Here is a 17,714-nt window from a genome sequence, read left to right on the forward strand (position 1 = left end):
GTTCCTAAGCCACCTCGGCAACCTGCTTTTTTGTCTTCAGAGAAGCAGCACCTCTGGAGCTTCTTTTAAAGTAAGAGAGATCTTGGCCGGTGCCGCGGCTCAATAGGCTAATCCTCTGCCTTGTGGCGCCGGCACACCGGGTTCTAGTCCCGGTCGGGGTGCCGGATTCTGTCCCGGTTGCCCCTCTTCCAGGCCAGCTCTCTGCTGTGGCCAGGGAGTGCAGTGAAGGATGGTCCAGGTGCTTGGGCCCTGCACCCCATGGGAGACCAGGATAAGTACCTGGCTCCTGTCATCGGATCAGCGCGGTGCGCCGGCTGCAGCGCGCCGGCCTCAGCGGCCATTGGAGGGTGAACCAATGACAAAAGGAAGACCTTTCTCACCTGTCTCTCTCTCACACTTTCCACTCTGCCTGTCAAAAAAAAAAAAAAGGAAGAGAGATCTGACTTCTTTATTTTTTTTAAGAATTTATGTATTTATTTGAAAGGCAGAGGAAGAGAGAGAGAGAGAGAGGGAGGGAAGGAGGGAGGGAGGGAGGTCTTCCATCCACTGGTTCACTCCCCAAATGGCCACAACAGCCAAGGCTAGGCTGATCCAAAGCCAGGAGCTTCATCCAGGTCTCCCACGTGCATACAGGGACCCAAGGACTTGGGCCATCTTCCTCTGCTTTCTCAGGCCATAAGCAGGGAGCTTGATCAGAAGTGAAGCAGCCAGGACTTGAACCAGTGCCTACTATGAGATTCTAGTACTTCAGGCAGTGGCTTTACAGGCTATGCCACAGCACCAGCCCCTGAACAGCTTTAAAACATAGCAGAACCACGCAGGAGTGCTCTCAGATCCCCCCAAACCCTCAGTCAGACCACACTGGATCTTCAGAAAAGTCACTGGATGCTGTGGCTACTCCTCTTCCGATCCAGCTCTTGCTATGGCCTGGGAAAGCAGTAGAAGGTGCCCCAGTGCATGGGCTCCTGCACCCAGATGAAGCTCCTGGCTTTAGACAGGTTCAGCTCCTGCCATTGTGGCCATTTGGGGAGTGAACCAAGTGGATGGAAGATCTCTCTCTTTCTCTCTCTCCAACTCTGCCTTTCATATAAATTAAATAAATCTTTTAAAAAATTGATAAAAAAGGAATCAACCAAACTAGCCATCAAAAAGAAAAAGACTTACTGAACCAAACATTCAATACTTGTCATTATTTTGTTGCATGAAAATCATTCCTCAGCATTAATTCATAAAGGAAGGCGGAAATCCTGGGTGTTCCAAAGGAAATAAATTTTATGCATAGGAGAGAATCCACAAATTGTTAAAGAATGGGATCCAAGGCAGGCTTCAAATTTAAAGGATACCTGACCTGAATCCCGAAAGGTAAACTGGTACTTGCCAAACAGAGTTGGGGCCAAGGGGACAGCAATTAATACCCTGAAGCTTCCAGGGAAACAAAGGTGGCCCCAGAAGCAACCTGTCACAGAGCAGGTGATGGGGGTGACTGGGAGTGGTGACCATCAGAAATGGCTGGACAGAGGGCAGTCCATGGAAAACCCCCCACATCTCACCAATGAGGCAGGACTACCTGGGGGCACATGGAGCTGACGGAAACAACATAACCAGGCTGAGATTGTTGAAAGAGCATTGTCAGGGGCCAGCGCTGTGGCGCAGTGGATTAAAGCCCCGGCCTGAAGTGCCAGCATCCCATATGGGCGCCGGTTTGAGACCTGGATGCTCCACTTCCTGTCCAGCTCTCTGCTGTGGCCTGTGAAAGCAGCAGAAGAGGGCCCAAGTCCTTGGGCCCATTCACCCACATAGGAGACCCGGAGGAAGCTCCTGACTCCAGCCTTCGGATCAGTGCAGCTCTGGCTGTTGTGGCCATCTGGAGAGTGAACCAGCAGATGGAAGACCTCTCTCTTTCTCTCTCTTTCCCTCTCCCTATCCTCTCCTCTCTCTGTGTAACTCTGAGTTTTAAGTAAAATAAATAAATCTTTAAAAAAAGAGAGAGAGACAGCATTGTCAGCGAAAGGCAGGATGCACAGAGGGCGCTGGTGCCAATACCACAGTCAGAGAAAGAGAGCGCACAGGCAGCAGCTATGGGGAGAAGCAGCCATGAAAGAGGAATAGTCCCTCCCACTTCATATCTGTCCCCCACCCCCAAAATATAAAATACGTTTCAACATCAGGACCAAAAATCAAGAAAGATTCCAATCAGTTATGCAGAAATGCTGAGGATTCCCTGAGAAGCACAGGCTGGCTTCAACAAGGGGGCAGCCGGTGACCAGCTCTCCCTGGATACGGCGGCGCGGGGCAGTGAGTACAGGGTGTGGGGAGGATCCCCGGCATGCAGCCACTCCTCACTGCTGGCAACTTCATGTTTGTGGGTTCACCCATTGGCTGAAAGCATTCGTGACACCAATACTCACATTAGCTATGTGAAGGTCCTTCAGAAAGTTCATGGAAGGTGGAATCGACAGGTAAGTTTATTTTTTTGCAAAAACAATGTAAAATTCATGACTTTTTTCTTAAATATTTACTTTTTTATTTATTTGAAAGGCAGAGTTAGAGAGAGAGGTAGAGAGAGAAAGGTCTTCCATCCAATGATTCACTCCCAATTGGCCACAACAGCCGGAGCTGTGCCGATCAGAAGCCAGGAGCCAGGAGCTTCTTCTGGGTCTCCCACTCAGGTGCAGGGACCCAAGGACTTGGGCCATCTTCTACTGCTTTCCCAGGCCACAGCAGAGAGCTGGATCAGAAGAAGAGCAGCTGGGACTAGAATCGGTGCCCATATGTGATGCCGGTGATTCAGACCAGGGCTTTAACCCACTGCGCCACAGCGCCAGCCCCTTTGACACAGCATGCATTTCCCCCAAGAACTTTTGGAAGACCCCTCATGCTTGTGGAGTTACCACATGTTTGAGTTACCTCTGCACTTGTTCCCACATAAGGCAGGAAAAGCAATCCCTTCCCTTGTCTCAACACATACCTTAAACAGACCTCCCTGTCACGCCCTACTGCTGCATTTTCATGCTTACTGCTGGTGACGTCACTGTTTAAAACTCCCCTGGGCAGTGCGTAAGTACTGCCTGATGTTCCCAGACACTCGGCTGTGAAGCGCCCTACAGGAAACAAGAGCCACGTAAACTTGAATCACAGTTTTGCTGGACACAAGCTCAACACTAGTGAATCAAAGGCATAGGGCACATCAGCGTCTTCTGCCAGAAGCTCACATAGAGCAAGGCTGCGTGCTGATGGGCTGATGACCAAATGTGGCCGGAAGCTCGGCGGGAACAAAACCCTGACTTTCCCCCGGGAGCAGTGCTTCTGTGCTCACCAAGTCAGCAGGCACTGATTCAGTGCCTGTGGGAACAACTGAGAACAAGGAGAGCCGACTGCAGCCAGACGGCTCAGTGAGAAAACGTGACTGGCGTCTGCATGGTGGCTGTCACCCTTCTTTGGTGCAGGTGTTGAGCCAGGGGCAGAGGGTCCCATTAGGAAAGGTCACCCCTTGGCTGGCGCTGTGGCTCACTTGGCTAATCCTCTGCCTGCGGCGTTGGCACACGGGGTTCTAGTCCCGGTGGGGCGCCGGATTCTGTCCCGGTTGCTCCTCTTCCAGTCCAGCTCACTGTTGTGGCCCGGGAAGGCAGTGGAGGATGGCCCAGGTTCTTGGGCCCTGCACCCGCATGGGAGACCAGGAAGAGGCACCTGGCTCCTGGCTATAGATCGGCACAGCACCGGCCGTGGCGGCCATTTTGGGGGTGAATAAATGGAAGGAAGACCTTTCTCTCTGTCTCTCTCTGCCTATAATTCTGCCTGTCAAATAAAAAAAAAAAGAAAAAAAGAAAAGGTCACCCCAAGGAGCAGATGCCAGGCCCAGAGAGGTGCTGAAGAACACCCACGCCAACAAGCAGGAAACCAAGTAACACCAACAACGCCAACCAGTGGGTCAGCCAGCTGTGAGACGGGACTAGGGGGTCCTACCAGAAATTGCACAAATGCAGAGACTTAGTGAATACAAAAGGAAGAAGCATTAGTAATGGAGGACGTTCCAAGGTCTATGTAACAGGAGTTTCATGGAGAAAATCACCAAGAGGAGAGAGAGGAGAGCAGCAAAAGAAGGGGTGGCACACAGGAGCTAAGAAGCTGTCGGGATGCCCACAGCCCACACCAGAGTGCTGGCGTTCAAGTTCTGTCTCTGCTTCCAACTCCTTTCCTGCTCCTGCACAGCCTTAGAGACAACAACGTTGACACAGCACTTGGGTACCTACCACCCACACAGGGAACGCAGAGTAAATTCTGAACTCCTAGCTTCAACCCCATACCAGCCCAGGCCCAGGCCTAGCTGCTGTGGGATTTCCCATCCACGGGGAGTGACCCAGTGGACGAGAAATCTGTGCGTGTGTGTGTCTGCCTCTCTGCCTTTCAAGCGGATAAAATACATAAACTGTTTAAACTAAAAGCATAAAGAAGTAACAGAAGGAGATTTCTCAGAACCAAAGGAGAAACAGCTTGAATGTAGAAGACCTCACAGAGCACCCAACAGCACAAAGCCTCGCATGTGCCAGGCACATCTTTGTGGAACGTCAATGCAACGCAGATAAAACCGGGACAAGGAAAGGAGGAAAGAGATGATCTTCTGAGAAAGCCCATGAGACTGGAATCTGTCATTCCAGTATCCACACTGTCTGGCAGATGGCAGTGGCTTTGCAGGAAAATAGTTGTGAATTGAGATTCCAATGCTCAGTAAAATTAGATTTTATGTGGGAATAACATTTTTAGACATCCAAGGATTCTAAAAGCTTTCCCACCTACAGATGTCTCTCTGGAAGACAGACATCAGAAAATGAAAACTGAACAAGAAACCAGAACATGGAGAACACTGAGTAGTGAGAAGAGGGGCAGTAACCATGGTCAACTATGGTATACCGTGGTAGATTGTACCTTGCTGTGGCAGACTGTAGCTGGCTGTGGTAGACTGTATCTGGCTATGATTGACTACAGTTGTCTGTGGCAGGCTGTAGTAGAATGTGGTAGGCTGTAGCTGACTGCAGCAGACTGTAGCTGGCTGTGGCAGACTGCAGTGGATTGTGATAGGTTGTAGCTGGCTGTGGCAGACTATAGCTGGCTGTGGCGGGCTATAGCCGACTGTGGTGGGCTATAGCTAGCTGTAGTCAACTGCAGCTGGCTGTGAAAGGCTGTAGTGGATTGTGGTGGGCTGTAGCTGACTGTGGTAGGCTGTACCTGGATGTGGTAGGCTGTAGTGGATTATGGTAGACTGTGATATAATTGAATATGTTGACTGTACAGGAGACTGTGGTAGAACACAGCTGACACTGGTAGATTGCAGTGGAGTACAATGAAGTCAAAGTCACATGGGGTGGCATGGAGTCCATTCAAGTTAAGCTCACACTACCCCAACTACAGAAGGGGTAAGGAGAAAGTGACATGAAGAACTGAAGGTAGGATATTGGGAGAAAACTACAGATCAAAATTGGTTACACTTAAAAAGATACTCCAACACATCAACAAAATGCAAATGTTTTCCAACAGAATATTAGCCAACAAAGTCCAGCAGTATATTAAGAGAACATATCCTAGGAGTTCAATATTAGAATAGCTTTTAATTCATTCAAACTCATAAAAGGAGGGGGATCTATTCAGACAGGCACTGAGTAGACAACTGATAAAACTCAACACTGTTGCTGGTTTTTAGAATGATTTTTAAACCAATTTTCAAAGGCAATGTCTTTAATTTGTTGAAGGATTATTTACCTTAACCCCATGCCAAACAATTATGCTGTGATGAGATAATTGAGCTGTTTTCATCACTCAGATATTATAGCTGTTTTCATTACTCACAAGGGAAAGGATGCCCATGGTTGCTTTCAATATTCAGTGCTGTGCTTTCTACCTTAAACTGTGAAATAAGACCAAAACAATAGGATCACAAATATTAAAAAGAGAAATAAAATTAGCACTTCTCATGACTCATCTCCTTAGAAAATCCAAGGATGTCAGTTGACAACCATTCAAGAATCCTCTTGTAAGAAACAGAATATGACAGCACCAAAACCTAAGCAGAGAATATGAAAATGTGATTGATGTAACAAAGTCTAGTGATTCTGGAAATTCTAACATCTGATAAGAATTTGCAAGTGTGTGAAATCACTGTAGTAATCTTGAAATGTAAACTGAACCACAGTACAACAATTCTTCAAGTTGTGAGACACAAAAGGTGATAAAATTCTGACTGGAGAACACAGCATCTCAGCCTCACGCAGGCCTATCCACCAAATCAGCAATCCCAGCATGACAGGCCTGCCACTGACTCAGCAATCCTGGCAATCCCAGCACTACAGGCTTGCTTGGAAAGCTCACACCCCAGAGGAGGGCTATCCTGGCACTGCTCACTCTACAGGGCAGAGACAGGAACAACTTGGATGTCCATACATACCCAGGGGGTGGCCAAACAGGTGATTACAGACTCAGTCTAAAAGACACTGCAGAAGTTAAACACAGCAAAGTCAGGGACCTGGAGGCCCTGGACAGCCAACAGCAATCCCCTGTCTGGAACTGGATCAGCACAGGAGCAAAAGTTTCCACACACAGCACTGGGTCAGCTGACAGTTAGATGGCGGGTAGAGATGAGACAGACACTGTATCCGTGTTCAGTTCACAGCTGGTAACCGCGCTGGCATCATGTCCTTCACCAACATCCCATTCTTAGGAAATGCATGCAGATTCACCTGGCGGCAAGGTGCAGAACTTCGTCTTCCAGGGAAAAGCAGAGCCCAGCACCGGCAAGAGAGAGCTAAAGGCACAGCGCCCACTCGGGATGAACGAGGGACACAACTGTGCCTGCTCATCGTCCTATTCTCTTCCTGTAATGCTGGTATTTAAAATCATTTCCAGATAAAAAAGTTTCTTCAAATGAAGTCTTTCACTTCAGAAAGATTTATTCGGCGTACTAACTGAAAACACATGCGCATCATCTTACATGTTAGAAGTTTCTACCTGGCATGTGAATATATGGTTCTATCTGTTCATGTTACAGGTAGGGCAGATTTCTAGGGTTAAAAATATATAGCATTCAATCATGAATTGTCTGGAATACTTAAAAATATTTTAAAAATGTATTCCTTGTTCAAATTATTTTCATTTCATAACTCTGTGAAAGGGGGAGGGGAGAGAGGAAACACTAGAATGACAACGCTGAGGAGACCAGGAGGCGACCCTAGGGTTCACAGGAAAACGCCCCCATTAAAATCCTTTTATCTGGAAATGATTTTAAACACCAGCATTACAGGGCTGATCGCTCCTGTTTTCCTTTTACTTTCTAACAGTTGAGATTTTGTACCGCGTGTCTATATTGCTTTAAAAACTGGAAAAATACAAAGTGAATGATACAACAACTAGAGATCCAATGTTAAGTACAAAGAACATTCAAAAATTTGTGTCAGTCGAAGGTGAAGATGCAAGGATGCCTCAGGAATGGGCACCGGGTTCCTGTCCACAAAGGCCAGGCACTACCTTGCCGCAGGGCAGGTCCCATGGGTTGACCGCAGCCTCGGGACGATCCGCACCGCACGCGGGCCGAGGGCCAGCTCCGCACCGCACTGGGGCCTACAGCCGGCTCCGCGCCACACGCTGGCTTCCCGGTCGCGCGCTCAGCGCACTCGGGTCTCCACCTCAGAGCTCTGGAAATGCGCGCTTGAGGGGAGGGCCCGGAAGGAAGAAGGAGGTGCACTGCGGGCACAGGAATCAGCAACAAACGCACGACAGGATGCCAATTTCTCAGGCACAGGATCCCTTCCCTCTCCAGACTCAGCGCAGGCCACGACGTCCGCCCGCGCCATGTCCCAGCCTCCCGGAGAATCCACCTGTCTGGAACCCGTCCAACATCTCTCCGCCCATTCCCTTCCTGTCAGAACCCCACCCATTCCCCGGGTCCACCATCACACAGCCAAGTCTCCCTGCCCGTCTTCAACAGGGCCGTTCCAGCCTTCAGTCTTCCCCTCACTAAAACTTGGGGCAGACAAAGAGAGAGGAGCTGAGGTCTCCTCACACACAGGCCAGCCGTCGCCTGCGGCCTCAGTCTTCCCAGGTCTCCCTCACAGGGTGAGCTAACTCACCACCCATCTTTTTTTTTTTTTTTTTAAGATTTTATTTATTTATTTAAGAGTTAGAGTTACAGACAGTGAGAAGGAGAAACAGAGAGAACGGTCTTCCGTCCTCTGGTTCACTCCCCAAATGGCTGCTATGGCCGGAGCTGCGCCGATCCGAAGCCAGGAGCCAGGAGTTTCCTCCAGTCTCCTACACAGGGGCAGGGGCCCAAGACTTGGGCCATCCTCTACTGCTTTCCCAGGTCATAGCAGAGAGCTGGATTGGAAGTGGAGCAGCTGGGACTAGAACCGGCGCCCATATGGGATGCTGGTGCTTCAGGCCAGGGCATTAACCCACTGTGCCACAGGGTTGGCCCCTCCCACCACCCATCTTACTGCACCCTCCGGGGTCTCCCTCACACGCAGGGCTAACCCACCACCCATCTTATGCACCCTCCGGGGTCTCCCTCACACGCAGGGCTAACCCACCACCCATCTTACTGCACCCTCCAGGGTCTCCCTCACATGCAGGGCTAACCCACCACCCATCTTACTGAATCCTCCGGGGTTTGCTTTGCAGGCTAAGCAAATCCCACCTTCTAACCCCCGACACACTTAATTGCTCTTCCAAGTTTTACCTCACATGGTTGGGCTTATGAAAACTTCAATTTACCTCACTTCCCAGAATTAACTCACAACCCTGGGCTAACTTTACCCTCCCCACTCCTTGAACATCCAGGATTAATTCACACTCTGGTCTAAGCTCACCCTCCCCAGGGGGCTAACCCCAGCCTCTCGACCACTTGAGCATGCGGCAAGAAGCCCAAGTAAGGAGTCCGAGCCCAGCATCAAATGCACAAACTCTGAAACACGACCTGGCATCTTGGATGGTGGCTTAACTACCATGCTAAAGGCCTACCCCATCAGAAGTGTGTTTGATTAGAGGAATTCACCTTGAAAGGAATATCTCTTTCCTCAAAGGAATAGGTTATTTGTAAACAGCTCTCATACGAAGGTCAAAAGTAGAATTATAAGCTATGTGACAGCCATTCCGGGATCTCGGTGAACTACCCAGGAAGCCCTCAGGCCAAGGCTACAGCCAGCCAGACCAGGAGCCCCGACACCAGTGCCTCTGAAACCACTGACCGCAGTCGTGTGTTGCGCAACAGCAGGGGAACACTCAGGTGGTTTTGTTGTGCTGATTGACAGCCCTCACACACTCTGGCAGCCACAGCCTGTCTCACACCCAGCCTACTGCATAGGGCCACAGTGAACAAGATGATGCCAAGTTAAACCAAACACAAAATATTGTGGTACAACGAAGAGACACACAGAACAGGAGACCTGTGAGGCCGCTGCCAGGTCTCAAGGCACACTGTGCCCATCAGCTCTCTTGTAAGTGGCAGCAGGGCACTGGCAAGTAAGGATGCAAGGTAGACACCACTACTACAGCTTCAGTACATCAAAGCGCCCACCCTGTGGACAGTACACATGGGGATTTGATCCAGCCGCAGCACAGAGGCCGTGCAGACCCCAGGTCGCCGCACACACTGGCAATATACCAAGCACGACGCACCAACTACCACCACCTGCGGGAGGACTCGCTCCACCACCAGCACGATCTCGGTGGAGCCACCGTCACATGGGGTTCTGTTGTGGACTGAAGCGTCGCAATGAAGCACATGACTTTGGCCACACAGCAACAAAAGGCATTGTGGGAAAGTAGAGGCCTGGATGTAAGATCCAGGGGACATGCACCAGTACTCCTCTCACACACTATTGCATTGCATTACCAACAAGCACACTTCTGCTTGTCCCACAGATAAGAAAGGCAGGCATGGATTTAGAAGCATGTGGGTGGACTGTGGAAGCAGTCTGCACCAGAGGGCGAGCAGAGCGCAGAGCCAGCCCCAGGTGAACATGGCACCTTTGGACGGTATCAAATTCTGAGCCATGACATTTGTGGCTCCATGCTGACAGGGTTCCCAAAGCTGTCACACTGTCACCCACATTCAGGCTGAGTCTGATGGGAAAACCTGAAATCCAATGGAGCCCCAGCCTCTTCAGATCCCACCCACCCCCGTCTTCCCAGGGCATTTCCTGTGGAAATGAGACTGTACCAACAAGGGTGGGGCACATGACTACAAGAGCAATTACTGTGGTGATAACCCTTAAGTCCCGGAACCCCTGAGGAATCCCTGAGCAGCTGCCATCAAGAACGGTTTTAATGAAGAGCTGATAGCTCTATGATTCCTCCTTTAACTGACATTGAAGGCAGAAGGTAGAAACCCCAAATCAGCCTGCCCTGCTCATTAGGGCATAGTGTCCTGCTTACTACCAGGCAAAGCCCCACAGTAGGTATGTGGTGGGATGCAGGTGGACACCTTCCTCTTGTGGAAGGGATGTGACTTTGAGAACAGACAAGGTGACCATGCCCCAGCACAGCCTGAAAACTTCCTCCCATCCTGCATTTCAGAGGGGCAGTCCAAGACCTTAAAATTCTCTCATTGCACAGACTCCTCAAGAAACCCTGAAGTCCACCACAAATCTAAGCACCTTTATGTGAAACTGCTGTATAGACTGAGCATCCTTAATCCAAACATCGAAAACCCAAAATGCTCCAAACATGGAATCTTGTTGCTCTCAGAAAGTTTCCAATTCTAGAACAACCTGAATTTCAGAGTTTCAGATTAGGGAGCCCCAATCAGCAAAGCCTGTGCAAATACTCCAAAATCTAGAAAACTCCAACCTCTCTTAAAACACTTCTGGTCCCAAGCATTTCAGATAAGGGCTATTCAACCTGTATCAAAAGTACTGGCTGACGTCGTGGTCCAGCAGGTTAAGCCGCCTGTGGCACCGGCATCCCATATCCGCGTGTTGGTTCCAGTCCTGGCTGTTCCACTTCTGATCCACCTCCCTGCTTATGCACCTGGGAAAGCAGCAGAAGGTGGCCCAATTGCTTGGGCCCCTGCCACCCACATGAGACCCAGATGGAGTTTAGTCTCCTGGATGTTACCTGGCCCAGCCCCAACTGTTGCAGCCATTTGCGGACTGAATCAGTGGATGGAAGCTTGCTCTCTCTCCTTCTCTCTGTCACTCTTCTTTCAAAGAAATATAATAAATCTTAAAAACAAAAAGTACTTAAATTCCTTTTCATATTCAGATTGTCAAGAAAACAGTGTCCTTTGCACTTTTCTCTTAAACTCAATCATCAGTGATATTTTTCATGTCCACAATGTCATAAGATTTCAAACATATGAAAGCAAAAAGTCTAAACCAAGTCAAATGACAGAAATATTAGCACACATTTTAATTCCCTACCCTGTTCTCTCTGGAAAGCAAGTTTCCAAGGGAACGCAGTGGGGGCAGACATGTCTCAGAGCATTTGTGAGCAGTGACGGCACTGGCCAGCAGCAGCACAAAGGGCCACCTCTATTAACTCCTGGGGACGTTGCTGGGACACCTGCTGACTCCTGGGATGCCACAGGAGAAGGACGTGGTGGCAAAGGTTTGTGTCCAGACTTAAAATCTGTCAGTCACGTCCTGCTTTCACTGTGAAATCATCCCCAAGAGGCCAGGCTCTTTTGCAGCTGCGGTGCTTCTCATGCAGTAACTAACTCCCTGAGCACCACACTCCGCGCCAGCTCAACTTGCCTTGCTCAGACCAGAGTCTGACCCTAAGTGCTGAGCCGCGTGGGGCGGGCACCCACTTCCTGCCATCCGACAGCCCGCTGCACAGTGCTGTCGCCCTGGGCGACCTGGGAGGAGGAAGTTCTGAGTAACTCCGGGGTGCTTCAACGCCTTCATGGAAAACTGAGGTAAAAGTCTGTTCTCGTGCAAAACTTCCTTGAGCTCCACGCATAGTTTATTCCCAGTATGGATTTCCCATGAACTTTTTGAAGCCACTCGTGTTTCTATACCTTTCTGCTTTATGACAGAAATGAAATGGTCAGACGATAAATTTCTGTGATTTAGCACACTGCATATAACATAAATATGGCAAAAGCCATCAAGAGAAACAGTTGATAAAACGAGTGAAGTGGTAACAGCTTCAATTACCTTGATTTGTTGACCAATTTTCCACACTAGCGTAACTCCCGACTCGCCCTCAGTTCTGACTGCTCGATGAGAACTACAATTTTCGTCAGGTGTTGCAGTTAACTCGCACGTGACTGACCAACAATTGAGGACGCTCCACGTGGACGAGCAGGGCGTCGGCAACCACACAGAGCGGTCAGCGCGAGTCCGCCGCCCCTCCAGGAGCCGCGTGGTCCCTGGCACAGCAGAGGCACCGCCTCCGGAATGCCTTCCCTTTCTCTCCCTGACAAAGCGGGAGCCGCAGGGAGACACTGACTGCGGCACAAAACTCGGACACGTTCGAGTCAGCATTTCAGGCTGCGGCCCAGGGCAGCGATTCCACCACAGCCCTCAGCCAGACGCCGGCCAGCCCAGCTCCGTGGGGAACAGGGCTCTCACCGCCCCCGGGACACCCGCCGCGGCGCCGCGCCACGCGCGCACTGCCCCACGCCACCACGTCGGTCTCACTGTCACGTCATGTCCACAGTCTACCACCAAACGCCAGGAGCACAATGCCCCATGTCATCACATCGCGCCACGTCACGTCACGTCACGTCATGTCCGCGCTCCACCACGCCAGGTGCGCACTGCGTCAAGACACGTCACGTCACGTATGCACTCCACCACGTTATGTACGCAGTCCACCACCAAATGACAAGCCCACACTGGCTCCCGTCATGTCACGTCGCTCACGTCATGTCACGTCCACGCTCCACCACACCAGGCACGCACTGCACCACGTCATGTCACCTCACGCATGTCATATCCGCGCTCCACCACACCGGGCACGCACTGCACCACGTCGTGTCACCTCACGCATGTCACGTCCGCGCTCCACCACACCGGGCACGCACTGCACCACATCATGTCACCTCACGCATGTCACTTCTGCGCTCCACCACACCAGGCACGCACTGGACCACGTCGTGTCACCTCACGCATGTCACGTCCGCGCTCCACCACACCGGGCACGCACTGCACCACGTCGTGTCACCTCACGCATGTCACTTCTGCGCTCCACCACACCAGGCACGCACTGCACCACGTCGTGTCACCTCACGCATGTCACGTCCGCGCTCCACCACACCAGGCACGCACTGCACCACGTCATGTCACCTCACGCATGTCACGTCCGCGCTCCACCACACCAGGCACGCACTGCACCATGTCGTGTCATCTCACGCGTGTCACGTCCGCGCTCCACCACGTCCAGCACGCACTGCACCACGTCGTGTCACCTCACGCATGTCACGTCCGCGCTCCACCACACCAGGCACGCACTGCACCACGTCGTGTCACCTCACGCATGTCATATCCGCGCTCCACCACACCGGGCATGCACTGCACCACGTCGTGTCACCTCACGCATGTCACGTCCGCGCTCCACCACACCGGGCACGCACTGCACCACATCGTGTCACCTCACGCGTGTCACGTCCGCGCTCCACCACACCACTCACTGCACCACGTCGTGTCACCTCACGCATGTCACGTCCGCGCTCCACCACACCGGGCATGCACTGGACCACGTCGTGTCACCTCACGCATGTCATATCCGCGCTCCACCACGTCCAGCACGCACTGCACCACGTCGTGTCACCTCACGCATGTCACGTCTGCGCTCCACCACACCACTCACTGCACCACGTCGTGTCACCTCACGCATGTCACGTCTGCGCTCCACCACACCAGGCACGCACTGCACCACGTCGTGTCACCTCACGCATGTCACATCCGCGCTCCACCACACCGGGCACGCACTGCCCGCTCACAGTGCCTCTCTTTCCGGGCCCCACTCCAGCCCCCGGATCTTCACGCCCCGCGGATCCCACTGCTCGCCCTGCACTTCCTCTTTCCAGGGATCAGAGTTCCCAGTCACCAGCCATCAGAGCTCCCAGTCCCGGGGTCAGAGCCCCCAGTCCCGGGGTCAGAGCTCCCAGTCCCGGGGTCAGAGCTCCCAGTCCCGGGGTCGGAGCTCCCAGTCACCAGCCATCAGAGCTCCCAGTCCCGGGGTCAGAGTCCCCAGTCACCAGCCATCAGAGCTCCCAGTCCTGGAGTCGGAGTTCCCAGTCACCAGCCATCAGAGCTCCCAGTCCCGGGGTCAGAGCTCCCAGTCCCGGGGTCAGAGTTCCTTATCCTGGCCGCAGCTATTCTCAGCCGCTTTCCTGCTGTCACTCATCCTGTGCATTGTCAAGGGACTGAACGCAAAAAAAAAAAAAAAAAAAAAAAAAAAACAACAACAAAGCCCTGAGCTGAGCTGCACTATTTTCTCTGGTTCCTCACCCGTCTGTGAGCCCCGTTAGGAATCTAGCTCCATTGTGACAAGGCCCAAGAAATAACAAGGAAAAGATGGTGACGGCACATGAATCATGAGAACTGTAGGCGTAACTTCTGGACACAAACGTTTAACATCTGATTACTTCAGTGCATTTACAAATCTGTCAGGTGTAGCATGGCAAGCAATATAGCACTAACTCTTTAATAGCAAAAACAGTGCTAATGTAAAAGTACTAGAACAACAGACATATGATATATCCGTACATAAAGACAACTTGATAATGCAAGAAAAAGTAGTTATCTACAGATATTTTCATACCTGAAATAAAGCTACAAAATTGCTTTAAAAACCACAGAGGTGGCTGACGTGCAGAGGGGGTTAAACTGCCTGCAGTGTCAGCGTCCCACATCAGTGCTGGTTCAAGTCCCAGGTACTCCACTTCTGATCCAGCTCCTGCTAATGTACCCAGGAAAGCAGCTGACGGAGGCTGAGTGCTTGGGCCCCTGCACCCACATGGGAGACCCGGGTGAGGCTCCTGGCTCCTGGCTTTGGTATGGCCCAGCCCTAGGTGCTGCAGACATTTGGGGATGAAAGAACTCTTTCTGTAATTCTGCCTTTCAAATAAATAAATAAATCTTTGAAAAAAATCACAGTGTTACAACCTATTGGGGAGTAATATATTGTATGTCCAAACACCAGCCTCCTTACACAGCCTAACAGAAGTGAGTATACCTCGGTATGTGCTTTTGGTGTCTTCAATAACTTCCATTCTGGTATGGGGGAAATTTCCTGGGATCTTCAGAAAAAGGAATGAATAAGGACAAGGGTCAGGGAGAGGGTGGGGAAGGGTCTTGAGTGTCCAGCAAACAGGAGGAATGAGTGAGTGGGTGGCCCCTGCACAGTGTGGGCACCGGAGCAGCTGGAGCCCACTGTTAGGTACCAAGTTTCAGATGGGCACGAGTGTCACTTCACACTGAGCTGGTCGGGCACGTGCTTAGAATGGCTATTTCCAAAAACATGGACCATAGCAAGTGTTGGGAGGACCTGGAGAGAGACAACCCTTGGGTGCAGCCATTGTGGGGAGCCAGACAACCTCTGAAGTACTGGAAAGGGAACTGCTCTATGATCCCACCACCCCCACATACGCTATCCCCACCCCCACATACGCTATCCCCACCTCCACATACAATAACCCCACCCCCACATATGCTATCCCACCCCCACATATGCTATCCCACCCCCACATACAATAACCCCACCCCCACATATGCTATCCCACCCCCACATACGCTATCCCCACCCCCACATACAATAACCCCACCCCCACATATGCTATCCCACCCCCACATACGCTATCCCAACCCCCACATACAATAACCCCACCCCCACATATGCTATCCCACCCCCACATACGCTATCCCCACCCCCACATACAATAACCCCACCCCCACATATGCTATCCCACCCCCACATACGCTATCCCAACCCCCACATACAATCCTCTCACCTCCACATACGCTATCCCACCCCCACATACGCTATCCCCACCCCCACATACAATAACCCCACCCCCACATACGCTATCCCCACCCCCACATACAATCCTCTCACCCCCACATATGATTCCCCCACCCCCCCACATAGGATCCCACCCATCCCCCAGCTGGATGTACACAAAAAGGAATTGAAAGCCCTGTCAAAATGGCATTCACACACCCAAATTCACTGCTGCACTGTGCACAACAGTCACGAAATGGAGGAAACCCAGTGTCCATCAACAAGTCAATGATCAAGGGCAAGGTGGTGCACATACATAGTGGAGTCTATCCCATCACGTTCCCGTCATCACAACGTGAACAGAACCAGAGGTTGATGAGTGAAAAAGCCAGGCAAAAAGGCAACAGCAGTCTCACTCTTACGTGGAACTAATTAAAGATGATCTCGCAGATACCAGGAACAGCATGGTGACTGCTAGAGGCTGTGGGGATGTTGCCAAAGGGGAAAACGTCTCAGAAAGGAGGAACAAGTGGAGGTTATGGGACCACAGTCAGTATGACACGAGCTGAGGTCATCCACTGCCTGTGGGACCACGGTCAGTATGACACGAGCTGAGGTCATCCACTGCACTGTGGGACCACAGTCAGTATGACACGAGCTGAGGTCATCCACTGCCTGTGGGACCACGGTCAGTATGACACTAGCTGAGGTCATCCACTGCCTGTGGGACCACGGTCAGTATGACACGAGCTGAGGTCATCCACTGCCTGTGGGACCACGGTCAGTATTATGGCATGAGCTGAGGTCATCTACTGACTGTAGGACCATGGTCAGTATGATGACATGAGCTGAGGTCGTGCACTGCACTGTGGGACCACAGTCAGTATGATGACACGAGCTGAAGTCATCCACTGCACTGTGGGACCACGGTCACTATGATGACACGAGCTGAGGTTTTCCACTGCCCTGTGGGACCACGGTCACTATGACATGAGCTGAAGTCATCCACTGCACTGTGGGAGGAACACAGTCAGCCATGACAGAATACACATTTCAGCATTGCTAAAAGAGTAGCCCTGACTGTTAATGAACAACTTAATACATTATCCCTCTTAGTAGTTTTTTTGTCTGTTCTACTTAATATGACTGGTTTAATTCTGTAATTAATACACAGTTATTCTTAAGTGTTGAAATTTAAATGAAATGTGATCCCTGTTAAACATAAGAGTAGAAATAAGAGAGGGAAGAGATGTACAATTTGGGACATGCTCAAGCTGACTTGCCCCAAATGGTAGAGTTAGAAACATACCAGGGGACTCCAATTTAATCCCATCAAGGTGGCATGTACCAATGCCATCTCACTAGTCCAAGTGATCAATTTCAGTTCACAATTGATCATAATGAAAGGACTAAGAGTCAAAGGAAGCACATAAACAAGTCTAGTACCAGCTAATACTAACTGATAGAATAAATAAAGGGGAGAGTGATCCAACATGGGAAGCGAGATACTCAGCAGACTCATAGAATGGTGGATGTCCTAAACAGCACTCTGGCCTCAGAATCAGCCCTAAAGGCATTCTGATCTGGCTGAAAAGCCCATGAGAGTATTTCAGGCATGGAAAGCCAAGACACTCTGGCAAAAAAAAAAAAAAAAAAAAAAAAAAAAAAAAAACACCTAAATGAAAGATCTCTGTGAGTGAGATCCCAGTGGAAAGAACAGGTCTTCAAAGAAGGAGGTACCTTTCTCTGAAGGGAGGAGAGAACCTCCACTTTGACTA

General features: G+C 50.9%; 1 protein-coding gene across 3 annotated transcripts in view; it reads right to left on the reverse strand.

Moving 5' to 3' along the window:
• Positions 1-17,714, reverse strand: part of DLGAP2 (DLG associated protein 2) — a 583,372-nt gene that overhangs the window by 503,879 nt on the left and 61,779 nt on the right. Inside the window, exon 1 of one of the 3 annotated variants that reach the window (XM_070047251.1) lies at positions 12,144-12,720. The exons of the other annotated variants lie outside the window; for them this stretch is intronic. The gene's annotated coding sequence lies outside the window, so the exon portion shown is untranslated. Of the gene's footprint in view, positions 1-12,143; positions 12,721-17,714 lie in introns of those variants that run through there. 3 annotated transcript variants of the gene reach the window in all.

Source organism: Oryctolagus cuniculus, chromosome 8 (genome assembly GCF_964237555.1).
Source record: "Oryctolagus cuniculus chromosome 8, mOryCun1.1, whole genome shotgun sequence".
NCBI lineage: Eukaryota > Metazoa > Chordata > Mammalia > Lagomorpha > Leporidae > Oryctolagus > Oryctolagus cuniculus.